At 43.8% G+C, this 15,639-nt stretch overlaps 1 protein-coding gene across 1 annotated transcript in view; it reads left to right on the top strand.

The window, feature by feature from the left end:
* Positions 1–15,639, top strand: part of OPCML (opioid binding protein/cell adhesion molecule like) — a 1,351,977-nt gene that overhangs the window by 29,100 nt on the left and 1,307,238 nt on the right. The window contains exons 3-4 of the mRNA XM_070048365.1: positions 5,614–5,777; positions 9,596–9,815. The gene's annotated coding sequence lies outside the window, so the exon portion shown is untranslated. The remainder of the gene's footprint in view (positions 1–5,613; positions 5,778–9,595; positions 9,816–15,639) is intronic.

The following is a 15,639-nucleotide window of genomic DNA, read 5'->3' as shown; positions in this document are numbered from 1 at the left end:
TTCAGCACCGGCCTTCTAGAGTTCTAGCTCTTAGTTTGTATTCTGCTCATGCTGAGATCCTTATGGAATGAAAGATGTTGACATGTCTTGCTGTTCTTCCTTAATGCCTGCTCTGTGGTGAACTCCTGCTCAATGCATGCAGCTAAGACTGGTTTGCAGATGTGGGGAGAAAGGTTTGGTGCTGTTGCTTGCATGCCGCCCCTCTTGCAATCCTTGGATCCAGGCAGCCTCCTGTGGCAGGCCTAAACATCCTCATAAGGTTACAATGGAATGCAAACTCTTGTGCTAAGAGTCAGAACTGGACTGGAGTGGGAATTCTTGCTACAGTCAAAAGCCTAGTAGCAGCTCCAGCACATTTTAAGGAGAAGCTGAGACTCTTGATCACTTTTCCTCTTCCTACTGTGGATGCTGATTTGGGAAGGCAAGTCAAGCCCTGTTCATATGGGCTTTCTCATTCCTGACAAGTGGGGATGATATGGGGAAGATAGTCTGTGAATCTGTCAGCAGGAGAAGGGTCTGCACCTATGCAAACCTTTGTGAATGTGTCTGGAAACAAGAGGCTTTGCCTCCGTAGTGTCTTCCCCCTCCATTTTCCATTAACACTGAGGGCACCCAGAGATACTTTCCTCTCCCCTTCTCAAGAGGTGGACAGGGCATCTGTGTCTTGCAGCTCCTTTGTCTCCCCTCTTCCTCCTGTCACCTCACTACTGAGTGTCAGTTGCTCAAAGTTGTCTCCTTGGCTCCCTGAAACCGATCTCCTCATAGCAGCCTGCCTGGGAAGCCAGATTCTGCAAATCCATTTAGGGAAAGAAAAGCCTTTTAACTTAATTTCTTCCTCAGAATAATTTATGTCTCTGGTCAAAAAAGTGCTCTTTTACCCTTGCAGTGTCTTCTAAATGATGTCAGATGTTACAGATGTCACCCAGCGGCAGAATCCTCGCGTTGCGGGCTGCTTAATGCTTTGGAAATGATGTAAGGCTGAGAGCTGAGTGAAGTGCAGTGGTGGAGAAAGCTTATTTCCAGGGTCCAGCATCCCCAACTCATCTGAATTAGGGAGACCCGTGAGTTATGGCAGCTGAGCAGGCTTCAGGATGGATGGTTCCTTCGATTGCTAGAGACAGACCTAGGAAGCTCCATTTACCAAAGTGCCCTCCCGTGGCTCCCTTCCTGGCAGGCACTAAATGTATATAATAGAGAAGTCTTGGCGGTTTTCTCTCTTCCCTGATCTGGGTTCATGGGAGATCTCCGTGCTGAGCTGCGCCCCCCTGAGGATCAGGGTCAGCTTCAGTGCCAATCCCCTGTTGTCTCATTGCCTGGGGTTTCCCCAGCTTGGTCGGACTGCTGGAGAGTGCAGAACAATGGTGCCCTAAAGACTAAGATGCTCTTGTCTATACAATGAGCTTTCCTTCACAGCATTTCATCAATCAAGGCACTTTGCACATTTTCAGATCTTAAATGTGAAACAGTTGGCTACTTCAGAATTTCCACCTCATTCTGTTTCACCTTCATCATCGCAGTCATCATCCAACAAAATCATCTTGTTAAGGTTTGGTTTTTGGGAAATTGTTTGTCTTTCTCGTGCCAACACCCACCAGAAATGTAAGATCTAGAGGCAGGGGATTCTGTGTTTCCAGGTTCTGACTATGATAGATTAAGTTATGGAAGACCAGTGTTCTCTCTGATAACTACAAATGCCAAGTAAAAAATATCTGTTTGAGGGCATCAGAAGTGTACTGAACCATTGAGGACAAAAGGTCCAAAACACCAAGAGAGGGGCAGCCTTAGGGGTGTACCTGACTATAGTTCTTTGTTTTCCTACTTGGGGAATTGGCTGATTTCTGTGTTTCAAACAAAAGTCTGTGAGTTCAGATGAAGGCGTGAAGCAGAGGAGCACTGATGCACAGAAACAAGTGGAGCTTTGGCAGTCTTCCGGGGCTAGAGATACCAAAAGTGGAGGCTTAAGAGGCTGGGATCCTGGTCAGATAGGAAGCCTGGAGAATTGAGCATAAAACCGTGGCCAACTTTTGCCCACGACATTTGCCAAAGTTTGAGATTGCAGAAATACGAATCTTAGCAGAAAATCTTTTAAAAACAAAGCATAGATTTTGTTAGCCTTGGCAATCTTGTAATAAAAATGGGATGAGAATTAAGATTCTTAGAATTAGAGGTAAGGGTCTACAACAGCCAGTTACACCTGATAATACACCTGGATTTCACTAGAGAACATTAGAGGGCAAGCAGATGTAGACAGAGCCTTATGGACACTTCCACAGAGTCATTTTGTTAAGGAGCATCTCCACGCTCTGCCTAGAGGGGCATGGGTAAACCCCTTAGGAGGATGTGGAAGTGCCATAATTTATTATTTTTGATGTGATTCAGCCAGTGGAAAATTGGCATGACAAGAAACAGGACTGAAAGCCGACAGCGGATACAAAGCATATAACTCATAACTGCAATATTCAAATCACCTCTACATCTTTATGAGGCAAAAACTTAAGCAAAAAGCCAACAAAGCTTCCAATTAAAAAGACAAAATTAGAATTGCAAGGAACACTTGGATGTATTCTTTTTGAAAAAATCAAATGGTATGGAGATAGGCACATCTACACATGTGACAAAATTTTCCAGAAATGCAGACATATTATAAATAGGTTATTTTCTTTGTTAGTAGTTAATCCTCTTGTATGAACATCACTGCCTGGGCTGACAAATAAAGGTGAACTCTGTACTATTTTTTAACATCTTGTGAGGGTTAAGTTATTTCTAAAAAAGCAGCTAGAATATGAAGTGACTGAAAAAAATAAAATGCAAATTTTAAAACTAAAAATATAATGGGTAAATTTTAAAATAGGTAGATTTAACAGTAGATCTCACATAACAGAAAAGCATACAGGTCAATACTAAAAATCCAGACTAAGATACAAACAGGAAAAATCTAGAAATATATAAAAGAGATTAAGGAATATGTTGGATTAGAGAACAATTAAAATAATGTAATTGTATTTCCAGAAGTAGAAGAGAACCAGGATGGGGTACAAAGAGAGTATTTGCATATCTGGTGATTTTGCCAATCTGTTGAAAGGCAGCAAACTACAACTTCAAGAATCTTTTTGATCCCTAAGAAGGGAAAGGTGTAAAAAATAACCTACACACATTGTAGTAAAACCACAAAAAATTAGAGCTAACATGAAAACCTTAATTAAAAGAAGAAAGTACACATAACTTTTAAGAGTTTAATGAAAAAAGCTAACAGATGACTTTTCAACAGAAACAATGGAAGAGAGAAGACAATAGAATTTCAAATTTTGTAGGCTGAATGAGCAAACTTCAAAGTAACTCTGTCAATATGGAGTGATAAATCTAGTGAAATTATTCTTGAAAAATTGAATACATTTACAGCTGTAAAATATGAGATCTTTTTAACAGCATATGTGTTCTAAAAGAATTAGTGACAGGAATTCTTTATACAGAAGTGTAACCCAAAAATCCAAGCAAATGCAGAAAAAAGTGAACAACAATATAGTGTTAATATGTAGATACAAATTAATATTACCTACACCAAATGATAATAACTTCTTGTCTGCCAGCATTTAAAATAAACATAGGATTAAAGTGTATACTAATTAAAACACAAAATTTGTGAGGAGTGATGATAGATTTAAAATATTCTAGGAGCTGGTGCTGCAGTGTAGCAGGTAAAGCCACCATTTGCCGTGCCAGCATCCCATATAGGTGCTGGTTTGAGACCTGACTGCTCCACTTCTGATTCAACTCTCTTCTATGGCCTAGGAAAGCAGTGGAAGGTGGCACAATCCTTGGTCCCCTGTACTCACATGGGAGACCTGGAAGAAGCTCTTGGCTCCAAGCTTCAGATTGGTGGAGCTCCTGCCATTGCAGCCATCTGAGGAGTGAATCAGTGGATGGAAGACCTCTCTTTCTGTTTGTCTCTGCCTTTGCCTCTGCCTTTCTGTAACTCTGCCTTTCAAATAAATAAATAAATAAATATTTAAAATAGTCTACGATTGTAGCATTGAGAGTCAGTGATAAATCTCATAAAATTCATTATGATGTTATTAGTTAAAATATAGGCTATAATCTCTGGGGTTACTCACTAAAGAATTATGGCTAATAAGCTAATGGGGGGAGGAAGTGAAATAATAATAAAGATTAACCAAAATTAAAAGTCAATAAAGGAGGGACAAGAAATATGAAACAGATCAATCAAAAAGAAATGAATAGTAATCTTGTAGGTAGACATCTACATCATTCAGTAATTACTTTTACTACAAATGGATTAAATATTCCAGGTAAAACACTAGGATTATCAGGATGTATATATTTTACTGATCAGAAACACATCCCATTACATACAATTTCAAAATGAAAAAAGTAGCTGAGACGTTCAGTGAGACGATTTTCATCAAATTATCATCACATTATTTCAGAGTAATTTATCCCATACAATTTATCTAGTAATTTATATAGAGCAATTTCCTGGTAACTTTCTCCTCTTCACAGGAGTTACTTCTTATTCTTACTCCTTATTTTCTTCCATAGTCCCCTGCTCTCCTTCTCTTCTGACCTTTTAAATCTTTTTCAATACTATACAACACAATCACTATCTTCTTTACTGAGAACTATCTGTATTATTGAAGGAGAATGTTGTGTAGACAAATAAGGCCGGTTGTTGAGTAATTATCCATAATAGTTACAGCAGAGATGAGTAATAGGTCATATGTAGGCTGAACCAGGATGCAATTTGTGTTGCTGTTACTTTGCAGATTAGTTGTTCATAACTGGCCTTAACATAGCCTTGTCTCTAAAATAGTGTGAACCCAGTAACAAACAACAGAATCAGGACTGCTATGTAGGCAACCCTAGCATCACATACTGAAAACATTTTTTTCTGTAGTTTTGAGGTTTTTTTCTGGTTACAAGTCCCTTTCATGATTTGAAGAAAACTGTAGACTAAATGCTTCTTGGGCTTAATGGGCATCCCATACAAAAATCCTGCAGGTACTGCTAAAATGAAGGTTCTGTAGATTGTGTAGGTATGGGTGTGGCTTACACTCTGCACTTCTAGTGTGTTCCCAGGTGATGCCAATTCTGCTGATCTTCTGACCACAACTTAAATAGAAAAGCTTTGGACCAGTGATTTCTCAATCTTGGCTGCACATAAGAATCAAATGGAGAATGCTACAGATACCTATGCCTGACACTCACTCAACATGAATCACAGCAAAGCCTTTTAGTATGGGACTCAGTGTCTTAAAAAACAAAAGCCTCTTTCTCAGGTGCATATAGAGGTTAGAACAGCAAATGTATAACCCTCAGAATTACTAGAAAAGTACACATATTTATTTTTGTGAGAAATTTCTGCAAGGCCAAGGACCTTCAGAACCCAATCCATAAAAAATTAGGAAGTTTTACTTTAAAATAAATACACCTTAGAAAATAGCACAGGCATCCTCCTAATGTGTTCCATTAGTAGATAAAATTGTGTCTCCCCCTCAAATTAATATGTTGAGGCTCCAATTCCCCTCTTTGTTCACTTGAAGAAATAATTAAAGTATAATGAGGTCATAAGGGTTCAATGTAATATGCTATTGGCAGGTGTCCTTATAAGAAGAGAAGGAGACACCAGGAACGTGTTTGCACAGAGAAAGGCCTTGCGAGTGCACAGTGAGAAGACAGCCATCTTTAAACCACAGAGCAAGGGTTTGGAACATAAATCAAAGCTGCTGACACCTTTATCTTGGACTTCAGCCTCCAGAATTGTAAGAAAAAAATAATTCTGTTCTTAAATCACACAATCTGTGATATTTTTGTCTAGGGAGCTCTAGCAAACCATAATTCCCATAGAAAATTCTCCTCCAACTTCTCAAACTATCTGTGTCCATATACTCTTTCATGTGTTCAACAAGCAGGTATTAAATTATGACTTTTGATGTCCTATGTGGAAGCTAGGAATAAATATTCAAAGGTGGCATAGTCTGCCACCTGCAGTGCCGCCATCCCATATGAACGCCAGTTAGGGTGCTGGCTGCTCTGATTCTGACCCAGCTCCCTATTATTGCTCCCAAGAAAGCAGTGGAAGATGGCCCAAGTTACCTGGGCCCCTGCTACCCTTGTGGGAGACCTGTAGGGACTTCCAGCAGGCACCTGGCTGTGGCCTGGCCCAGCCTCAGCTGTTGTGATCATTTGGGGAGTAACCAGCAAATGGAGGATCTCTCTCTCTCTCTCTCTCTCTCTCTTCGCCTTTTAAATAAAAAAATAAAAAATCAGAAATGTAAGAACTTAATGCTGTCTCTAAGATTTCCTTAATCTGTTGTCAAATTATCCCTCTAGACATGAGCAAACCCCAAACTTTATTTCATTCTATTTGCATGGGTTACAAGTGATAGTGTGACTGTGACCCTAAGGCCAATGGAGAACAGGGAAGGGGACTGTCTCTGAAAGAAAAAAAAAATAGGACAAGAGCTTTTTTCAGGGAGTGACTTATAATGTGATAAGCAGGAAGCCCACAAAATTGTTAAAGGAATTCTATCAACTTGGCCTTACAGTAAAATCGACATTATAGAAAGTGGTCTTTAAGAATTGAGGAAAGTGCTAAGTTTAAAACAGAGGTTATTTCTTATGGAAAAGCAGAGAAAATGAGATGGATGGAAGTAAGAGTTCAGAAGGAAGAACAAAGATTTTTTTTAATTAGGACTAGGCCTTAACCAAGATATTTCAACATGTACATAAGATTATTACAAAACTATGACTGTCATGTATTACTTATTCTTCTCTTTTGGAACAAGGCGTATTGTGGTTATCCTGCACCTGCCTTATGTTATGGGGTGGGTGAGTGGGCACATGGCTAGCTTTATTTCACAGTGTATCCAAGAAGATACACCCCAAAGAGTTCTATCAAGAGAGGCTTATTTGCACCTACGCCTAACTTAGATGACGAAAGCTTCATTTTGAGGTGTTTCTATAATAGGATGGAACTTTACTGGCCTTGGGAGAGGATGAATATCTTTTGTGTAAGAGAGTTGATACATTGTTGGAGTGAAGGGTGGACTGTGGTAGCTCATCCTCCAGACACATGCTACCCTTCCCTGCCTTGCTTGGAAGCATTGCCCCATTGAGGTGGAGTCGATTTCTACCCTTCCCTTGCATTTGTATGGCCTTCCTAACCTGCTTAACTACAAGAGTGATGGGAGCTGTATTTCAAGATTTATTTTTTAAGGATTTATTTATTTAGTTGAATGTCAGAGTTACATAGAGAGAGAAGGAGAGGCAGTGAGACAGAGAGGTCCTCCATCCACTGGTTCACTCCCCAATTGGCCGCAACGGCCAGAGCTGTGCTGATCTGAGGCCAGTATCCAGGAGCTTCCTCTGGGCCTCCCATGTGGGTACAGGGGCCCAAGGACTTGGGCCATCCTCCACTGCCTTCCCAGGCAACAGCAGAGAGCTGCCTTGGAAGCGGAGCAACCAGGACTTGAACCGGCGCCCATATGGGATGCCAGCACTGCAGGCAGCAGCTTCACCTGCTATACCACAGTTTCAGCCCCATTCTAGGACTTCTGAAGTTGAATTCTAAGAACACCTGTGCTCCTGGGGTCACCTCTTCAAAGACTTAAGTTATTGCTTAAGATTACCATAAGAATGCTAGCCATGGGGAGCTGCCCTCTGTAGGGAGAGAAAGAGAGATGTGCTCAACAAACTCCCAAGGTTCCCAGCCATCCTAGCCCCACTGCATGGTTGGGAAGACACTTCATCCACCACAGGACTATAACATTATGCAAGATCCTGGGTGGGAACCACCAGTTTGAGCCCATAACCTCCCAGAACTATGAGTGATAATAACATGTCCTTGTTTTGAGATGCTAAATATTGCTTTGTTATGCAGCAGCAGATAACTAGAACAACTGGTAGCATTTCATTGTTCCCCTGGACACATTCACAAGTACTTCATCTTTAGAAAAATCTGTGGCCATTGAGCCCCTACTGAATTACTTAGGCTTCTTGTCATAAAGGTAGAATCTAAATGGACATTCAATTAAAAAATCAGAGTAGTAGAGAAAATGCCAGGTCTCCAGTCCTGATTTTGCTACTAAGTAATTATCTTTGTGCTAACCAGTTAAATGCATTGGTCCTCAATGTACTCATTTGTAAAATGGGACTAATATTTTTCCCTTCCACATAATGATGCTGGAGAAGGCAAATGTTGAATGTGAAAATCCCTAAGAAATTCTAAAGCAAAGTGTAAATCAAAGATAAGGAGCTTTTAGTGAGTTTACTTGTAGGAAAGACATTTGTTCTTGGTGTAATATTCAATTTGAATGGAAAAGAAAGTGTTCAGTCAGTGGGGACAAGCTCTGAATGTCTGTCCCAGAGACAAAGGCACACACTTTGTTATCCTAGTGGGGATATAGCAAGGACACTGATAGAGAAAGGTGGTGGGAATCTGAGACACACAGCAGGAGAAGGCTCATCGCTTCTCTGTTCCTGTGTGGGACATTTCCCCAGCAATGTGCCTTCGCCATGTCGCAGCCCTCTGTGGTTCAGGAGCCCAGGAGTGACCAGGCTGTGTGATTCCAGCATGGACCTCTCCAGGAGGTTGCAGTCAAGTGGAGGCTACGGGTGCCTGTCATCACCCAGTGATGCATTTCCAACACGGGTCTCACACGAGCAGTCCATGGTAGGCTGCAGCATCTCCCACCCCCACCCCCAGTGCTGCCTCAGGAGCGTCAGCTGAACTTCTGGGGCGATGCTCCTGAGAGAATGCAAAGCAGAAACATCACAGCTGCGATGACCTCACCTCGGACGTCGCGTGAGCTCATTTCTGTGCCATCCCATGGTTTGCACAGATCACCCTCTTCCTTGTGGTAGAGAGGGGCCATTCCCAGGCTGTGAATACTGGGCAGGGGCTTTGGAAGGTGAGACACCATGAGAGTAGAGTGTGTACAAGTAAGGGAACAGGGAGATGAGGAGGAGGAGGAAGAGGCAATGCACTGTGGGGAAAATCCACACAAGGAGAAGAAGTCAGTAGGTGAAGTGGAATCGAGAGAGGGAAAGGGGAGGCAGGTACATTTGCCATTGTCCCGGCACCTGTCTCATTTAGCCTCCTACTCTTGCAAACCACACTCAGTAGAAAGACGCCACACTGGGAAGTGGCCTCACCTGCCGGGAACCACTTTTCTCTGAAGCACCCTGACTCAGCCTGGGGTCCCCCAAAAGCACTGACAGAGTGGCAGAGTGATGCAGACACACAGCTGCCAACCGGCGGGCTTGAATTCAGCCTTGAGCTTGCCTGATGTCACAGCCCTGGTTCATCCCACCATACCCTCACCCTGCAATGCAGGACTGAGAGGAGCAGGAGAATCCCAGCTTTCGGTGCCTGCCCTGCTCTGAGCCTACCTGCCTGCTAGCAGGGCCTGGCAGTCTCCGGATTCCATGTTGAGATCACAGCCTTCTTGGTCATCCTTGCTGCCTGCTCCTGCCTTCTTGTATATTTCTACCTCATTGGCTCCCATCGTATTTCATATCTCAGCCTCATACTTCTTCATTTCTCTCTCCCTCTGTTGTTATTTGTCTCTGTTAACAGGGTCATTTATCCCCATAACGCATCCTGAGAGACAAGGATTGAAGGCTGCTGCTGCTGAGTCACGAGGTGCTGAAGGCCCTCTGTGGGAGATCGTGGAGGCAGAGACACCTCTTCACCCGGCCTAAGTAAAAGCTCACAGCTGGATCGCAGAGGCGGACTTGAAACTCCTTCTCCATGGGGATCAGGAGCTCACACAGGAAGAACCTCAGAGAGCAGGCAGGTAACACACATTTCTCTGGTTTTAGTGCTAAGTGTAGACTTCTGGACTTGGAATGGCCTCGCTCTGACCTGCATCCTATCATTGTTATTTCCTTTGCTGGACAGGGGACATGAGCAGGCCAGGGAAATATCAGGGCGGTCAGTGAGACCCAGAATCGTGGCTCTGGGCCAGGGCCTATGTCTTCAGCTTCACTTCTTTGAAGCCATCAAAGGACCTTGACTCAGTATACATTCTCACACACTCACCCTCATGCAGACATGCACACATAGTCACACACTCACACTCTCACACATACACACACATGCGTAGTCACACATTCATACATTCTCACACACTCTCAAACTCAGACACACACACATAGTCACACATACACACACATGCATAGTCACTCACACTCTCACACATACACATACACACACATGCGTAGTCACACATTCATACATTCTCACACACTCTCAAACTCAGACACACACACATAGTCACACATACACACACATGTATAGTCACATACACTCTCACACATACACATACACACATGCATAGTCACTCACATACACTCTCACACATACACATACACACACATGCATAGTCACACACTCATACATTCTCACACCCGCACACCTAGTCTCACACACATACAAATACCTATAGTCAAACACACACACATACACACACATGTGTAGTCACACACTCATATACTCTCACACCCACATCCCTAGTCTCACACACATCACTCACACATATAATCAAATACAGATACACAGTCACACACACATTCACACACAGTCACATACACATATACAGACTCACAGTGTCTCACACAATCACACAAATAAATACAGTCACCCATACACACACATAGTCACATACATTCACACACTCACACAGTCTCACACATATACACTCACACACACTCATGCACAGTCTCACACACTCACACACACTCACATACACACATAGTCACACACACATTCACACACATATTTACAAACTCACACTCACACACACACTCCCAAACACAGTCATACAAATATATAATGACACAACTCATATACACAAAGTCACACATATTCACATATGCTCATACACATACACACTTATACACATACTCATATGCATACACACAGTTTAACACACATACACACACATATACCGTCACACACATTCATACACACACACTCACATTCTCTCACACACATACACAATCTCATACACACATACACAATACACTCACATATACACACACATACAGCCACACATGCACACAATTTCACAATACACTTATACAGTTACACACACATTCATACACACACTCACATACACTCACAGTCTCACACACATGCAGTCACACACACATTCACCTACACTCATATATACAGTAACACATACACAATGACACATGTACTGACATATATACACATACATAGTCACACACATTCATACATACAATCACATACACATAGTTTCACACACACATACACTCAGTCACACACACAACACACAAACTCACATTCACATATGCTCAGTCTTTCACAGTCACACACATACACAGTCACACACACATACACACAAACTCTCACACACATATACAGTTACACACATTCATATACACACACATTCTCTCACACAATATAGTCACATACACACTTGCATACACATACACTCACACACACAGCGCAGTGTATAATGTGTTCTCGGTTACTCCATTTGGTGTCTGGGCCTCTTTCACCCTGCAGTTGTGCGCACTGCCATTGCTTGCCAGACTCTGGCCTGCTGTGGAAGAATGGCCGTGTGAAGCTTGCCCTCCTAGGAGGCTGGCTGACTTCGTGTCTCATGTGGCCTGGGAAGAAATAAGGGCCCCTTAGGCATGAGTCACGGTAAGTGTTGATTGCAGGGAAGGCCTTTCAGAGGTTTCTTGATGGCACCATTAAATGAGTGACATGCAGTAAACAGTCTCCCAGGGTGTCTTGGGGGTGGGCAACAGTGCAAAAGTAGAGAAAACCTATTTAGAGAACCATGTAACTATAGTGGCTCCTTTCGCTCTCTACCCCAGGGCTGAAGGGAGCGACAGCAGCAATTAGGTCTACAACTTTTAGAATGCCTGGGTGGCCTAGCCCTGCTGACATGGCCCTATGGGAGAGCACGGCCTGGGTTGCCAGGGGGACCAGAGAGCTCTCCGTTCCTGGAGAGTTTTGAGAACCCTGTGGGTTCCTTAGAGATTATGTGATGCAGGGCTCTGTCTGTCGGCAGAGGCCGGGCTTGTCCACTCTGGTGGTGCTGCAGTGCCCACCCAGGGAAGCCTTCCTCGGTGCTCTCATCCTCTCTGTGCTCCCTGTGCTTGTCAGTCAGGAGAGTGCAGCGGCCGGTGAGAACCAGACAGCCTGGTTCCGGCCCACTTGTCTGGCATTTTGACGGAGATGGGAATTATACCCTTTGCCACTTGAGTGCTGTTGAGCTTTTTGAGTGTGTCCTAACAGCAGGCTGGCTTTCACTGAGTTTTAATTGGGTACGGGAAGTCTGCTCGGAAGGACTCTTGGGCAAAGGGTTAAGTTCTAACTGTACGCCCCGGAAAGGAAGCACTCACCATTCCTGTCCCCTCAAGTCTTCAGGCTGCACAGCTCTTCATGCTGCGAACTTTCTCAGGCCAGCCCGGCATGGCTGGCTGGGGAATAACCTGGATGAATCCCTTGCCACCCGCCTCCAGCCTCCACTGCAGATGAAGGTGTGAGACTCAAGCTAATTTGGAAGGCCTGGATCTTGCCCTTTCATCTCAAGCTAAGCGACTATGTTTGGGCCCTGCAATGAGCTTAAGGTCTGTTTGCCAAGTACAGTAGCTGCTGGACTGTTTGCCAACCACCTGGAAGGACTGCCTGTCTGACCAAGAGTACGCAGGGGCCTGACTCACGGCCCCCACTTGAAGGGTGAATGGAAAGTCTGTTGGTTCGCAGCTCACCATGTACAAGATCCACGCTCGCCAAGGCCTCTTGCTGGTGAGATTTTGTTTTTCTGTATCGCAGGATATCCCGGGGATAAGAGGTCTTGCTATGTTGTAGTCAAAAGCACAGGCTGTCCCTCCTTATACTACAGAGGTTGCAGCCGTCAGCATGCTGATGAAAGAGAAAGGCAGGGAAGGGCTGTGCGGAAGGCTGGTCCTTGACTCCAGCAAGTCCCCACATGCAGGCTGCAGAGTGTCAAAGGCGCTCCCGGGAGGACCGTGCCTCTCCCAGTGACAACGGCGCCCGGTCAAGAAGCAGCAGGCTGGCAGCGGGTGTGTTAATTTTCCCTTTGTCGCCTTGGCCATTGGAATCTGCACTGTGTCTGTTCTGTCTGCCGGGGAGGACGGCCCTCCTTCTCTTCCTTGAAGTATTCTGTCTCGTGTAAGGGCCAACTTTGATACGCAACATCACAAGCTTCTCTTCCGTGTGCCAGATGAAATGGAGACTGTTTCCCTTTCTTCAAGGCACAGTGAGGGGCAGGATTTGAGCCTCCTAAATCTTTCTGGCCTCCTCAGGTAGGGTTTTATATAAACCCATCCAGGTCTATGTGAACTAACATATACACCGGGCATAAACACTTCCTTTACAGAGGCAGAGTGGCACAGCAGCTGACTGGTTGGGACGTGGGCTCTGCCATTTACTGCTCTGTGTGGTCTGTATCTCTCCATGCCTCTGTTTGCTCATCTGTGAAATGGGGTTACTGGGGTAATGTTGTGAAGATAAGCGAGTTGATGTGTGTAAAGTTCTCAGCACAGTGCACGGCTTGTGTTAGGAATGGGAGACATTATTATCACTTCTCCCTTTACTCCATGCACAGGCGGTTTCATATGGAATTGTTGGCATCTCAAAAACCAGGACCGGGTGTCTGAGTCTCTGAGCATTTGGGAAGTCTGTGCTTCCTACTCTTGGTCTCTGGGGTCAGGGTTAACTTGGCGTGGGGTAACTAAGACCTCTTGCCGAGACATGCCTGTATCTCGTTTTCTCTTCAGCCACCTCAGTCCCTCACGTTTGGGAGGAAACGGTTAACAAAGAGTATCCCCCCCACACCCCCTCATCCCCTCACCCTCCTAGTGAACTGTCTCCTCCCCTAAGGTGCAAGAGTAGGAAAGTAAAGTAGGGAGTAGGGAGCAGAAAGATTTAGATCCCTTGCCTTACCATAAAGATTGAGTTTTTACCATTACCGCCTCTTTCCCATAAAGGGCTGTGTTCCAAGAACCCCAGTGGCTGTCTGAAACCAGGTGTAGTTGTGAACCCCATCTATAACATGTATACATATATACCAATGATAAAGTTTAATTTATGTCAGGCACAATAAGAACTTCACAAGAGTAGAATAAAATAGAGCAGTTATGACAATGGACTACAATGAAAGTTATGAGAATGGTCTCTCTCTCTCTCTCTCTCTCTCTCTAGACCTTAGCAACCTCAGCATCTGATTATTTTCCTTTCTTGGTTAAGTTGAGAATGTTCACTTTTGCACGTAAAGAAAGCACTACACAGCTCCTCTTTAGTGTAATTGTGTTGCCAGCCTCACTACTCTTGCCCTTTGGGGCCAGGGTTAGGCAAGGTTATGTTAACACAAGGCCTACACCACTGAGACAGTTCGTCTGGTAAGTGCCAGGGTACTCAGTGTCCAGTGAAGGCAGAGGTGGACTGCTGGACAAAGGGATGAACCACTACCCTGGGAGAGACGCAGCAGGATGGCTAGTGATTTTTTCACGTTGCTCTGAAAGGCACACAGTTTCAAACGGGCGATGTTTAGTTGAGGAATTTTTCACTCATTGTTGGAAGGCAGTTGACTGTGGAAAATACAACAGCAGGTAAGGGAGGGCTATTGTGTGCAGATCTTGAGAAGTGGGATGTAATCACATCAGTTCATACATGCATGTGCTCCTCTGTAGAAAATGTGGCAGGTGAATCCAAAGTGAAATTTGTAAACAGTAAATACCCATGACTCAGTACAAATTTTAAATTTCATCTCATTGCATCTGCTCACTTCTGCTTAGTACCATATTCAACATGCACGTGATTTTCACACTTGACAGGCACCATGAAATGGATAATGATCACACCACACCTTAAAATTGGGACAGACCTAATTCAGAGTTGATCTATTTATACCTGGGGAAGGTTATCCGTTGAAATTTCCTTCTGCCTTAGTCAGTAGCCTATAAATGAGGCTTGGCCATTATTAACGAGGCTCAGTTGGGTCGATCAGTTGAATCAGAAGCATTGTGACATAGCTGAAGCAGCACTGGAGTTGGTATTAAGGCAAGATCTCCACATATACTTGTGCCCTGCCCAAAGCACTTGTCTGGGGGGCGGGGCTGGGGGTTAAAATCCACCATGTGATCTGGCTGAAGAGTCCATGAGAGTATTTTAGGCATGGAAAGCCAAGACACTCAGAAAAAAAAATAGACCTAAATGAAAGATCTCTGCGAGTGAGATCCCAGTGGAAAGAACAGGCCATCAAAGAAGGAGGTACCTTTCTCTGAAGGGAGGAGAGAACTTCCACTTTGACTATGACCTTGTCTAAATATGATCAGAGTCAGCAAACTCAAAAGGCTTCCATAGCCTTGGAAACTCATGACTAGAGCCTAGGGAGATTACTGACACCATAAACAAGAGTGTCAATTTGTTGAGTCAACAACAGGAGTCACTGTGTACTTACTCCTCATGTAGGATCTCTGTCCTTAATGTGTTGTACAATGTGAAATAATGCTATAACTAGTACTCAAACAGTACTTTACACTTTGTGTTTCTGTGTGGGTGCAAACTGTTGAAATCTTTACTTAATATATACTAAATTGATCTTCTGTATATAAAGA

This window comes from Oryctolagus cuniculus, chromosome 1 (assembly GCF_964237555.1).
Source record: "Oryctolagus cuniculus chromosome 1, mOryCun1.1, whole genome shotgun sequence".
Classification (NCBI taxonomy): Eukaryota; Metazoa; Chordata; class Mammalia; order Lagomorpha; family Leporidae; genus Oryctolagus; species Oryctolagus cuniculus.
This window is presented reverse-complemented; position numbering and strand designations above follow the sequence as displayed.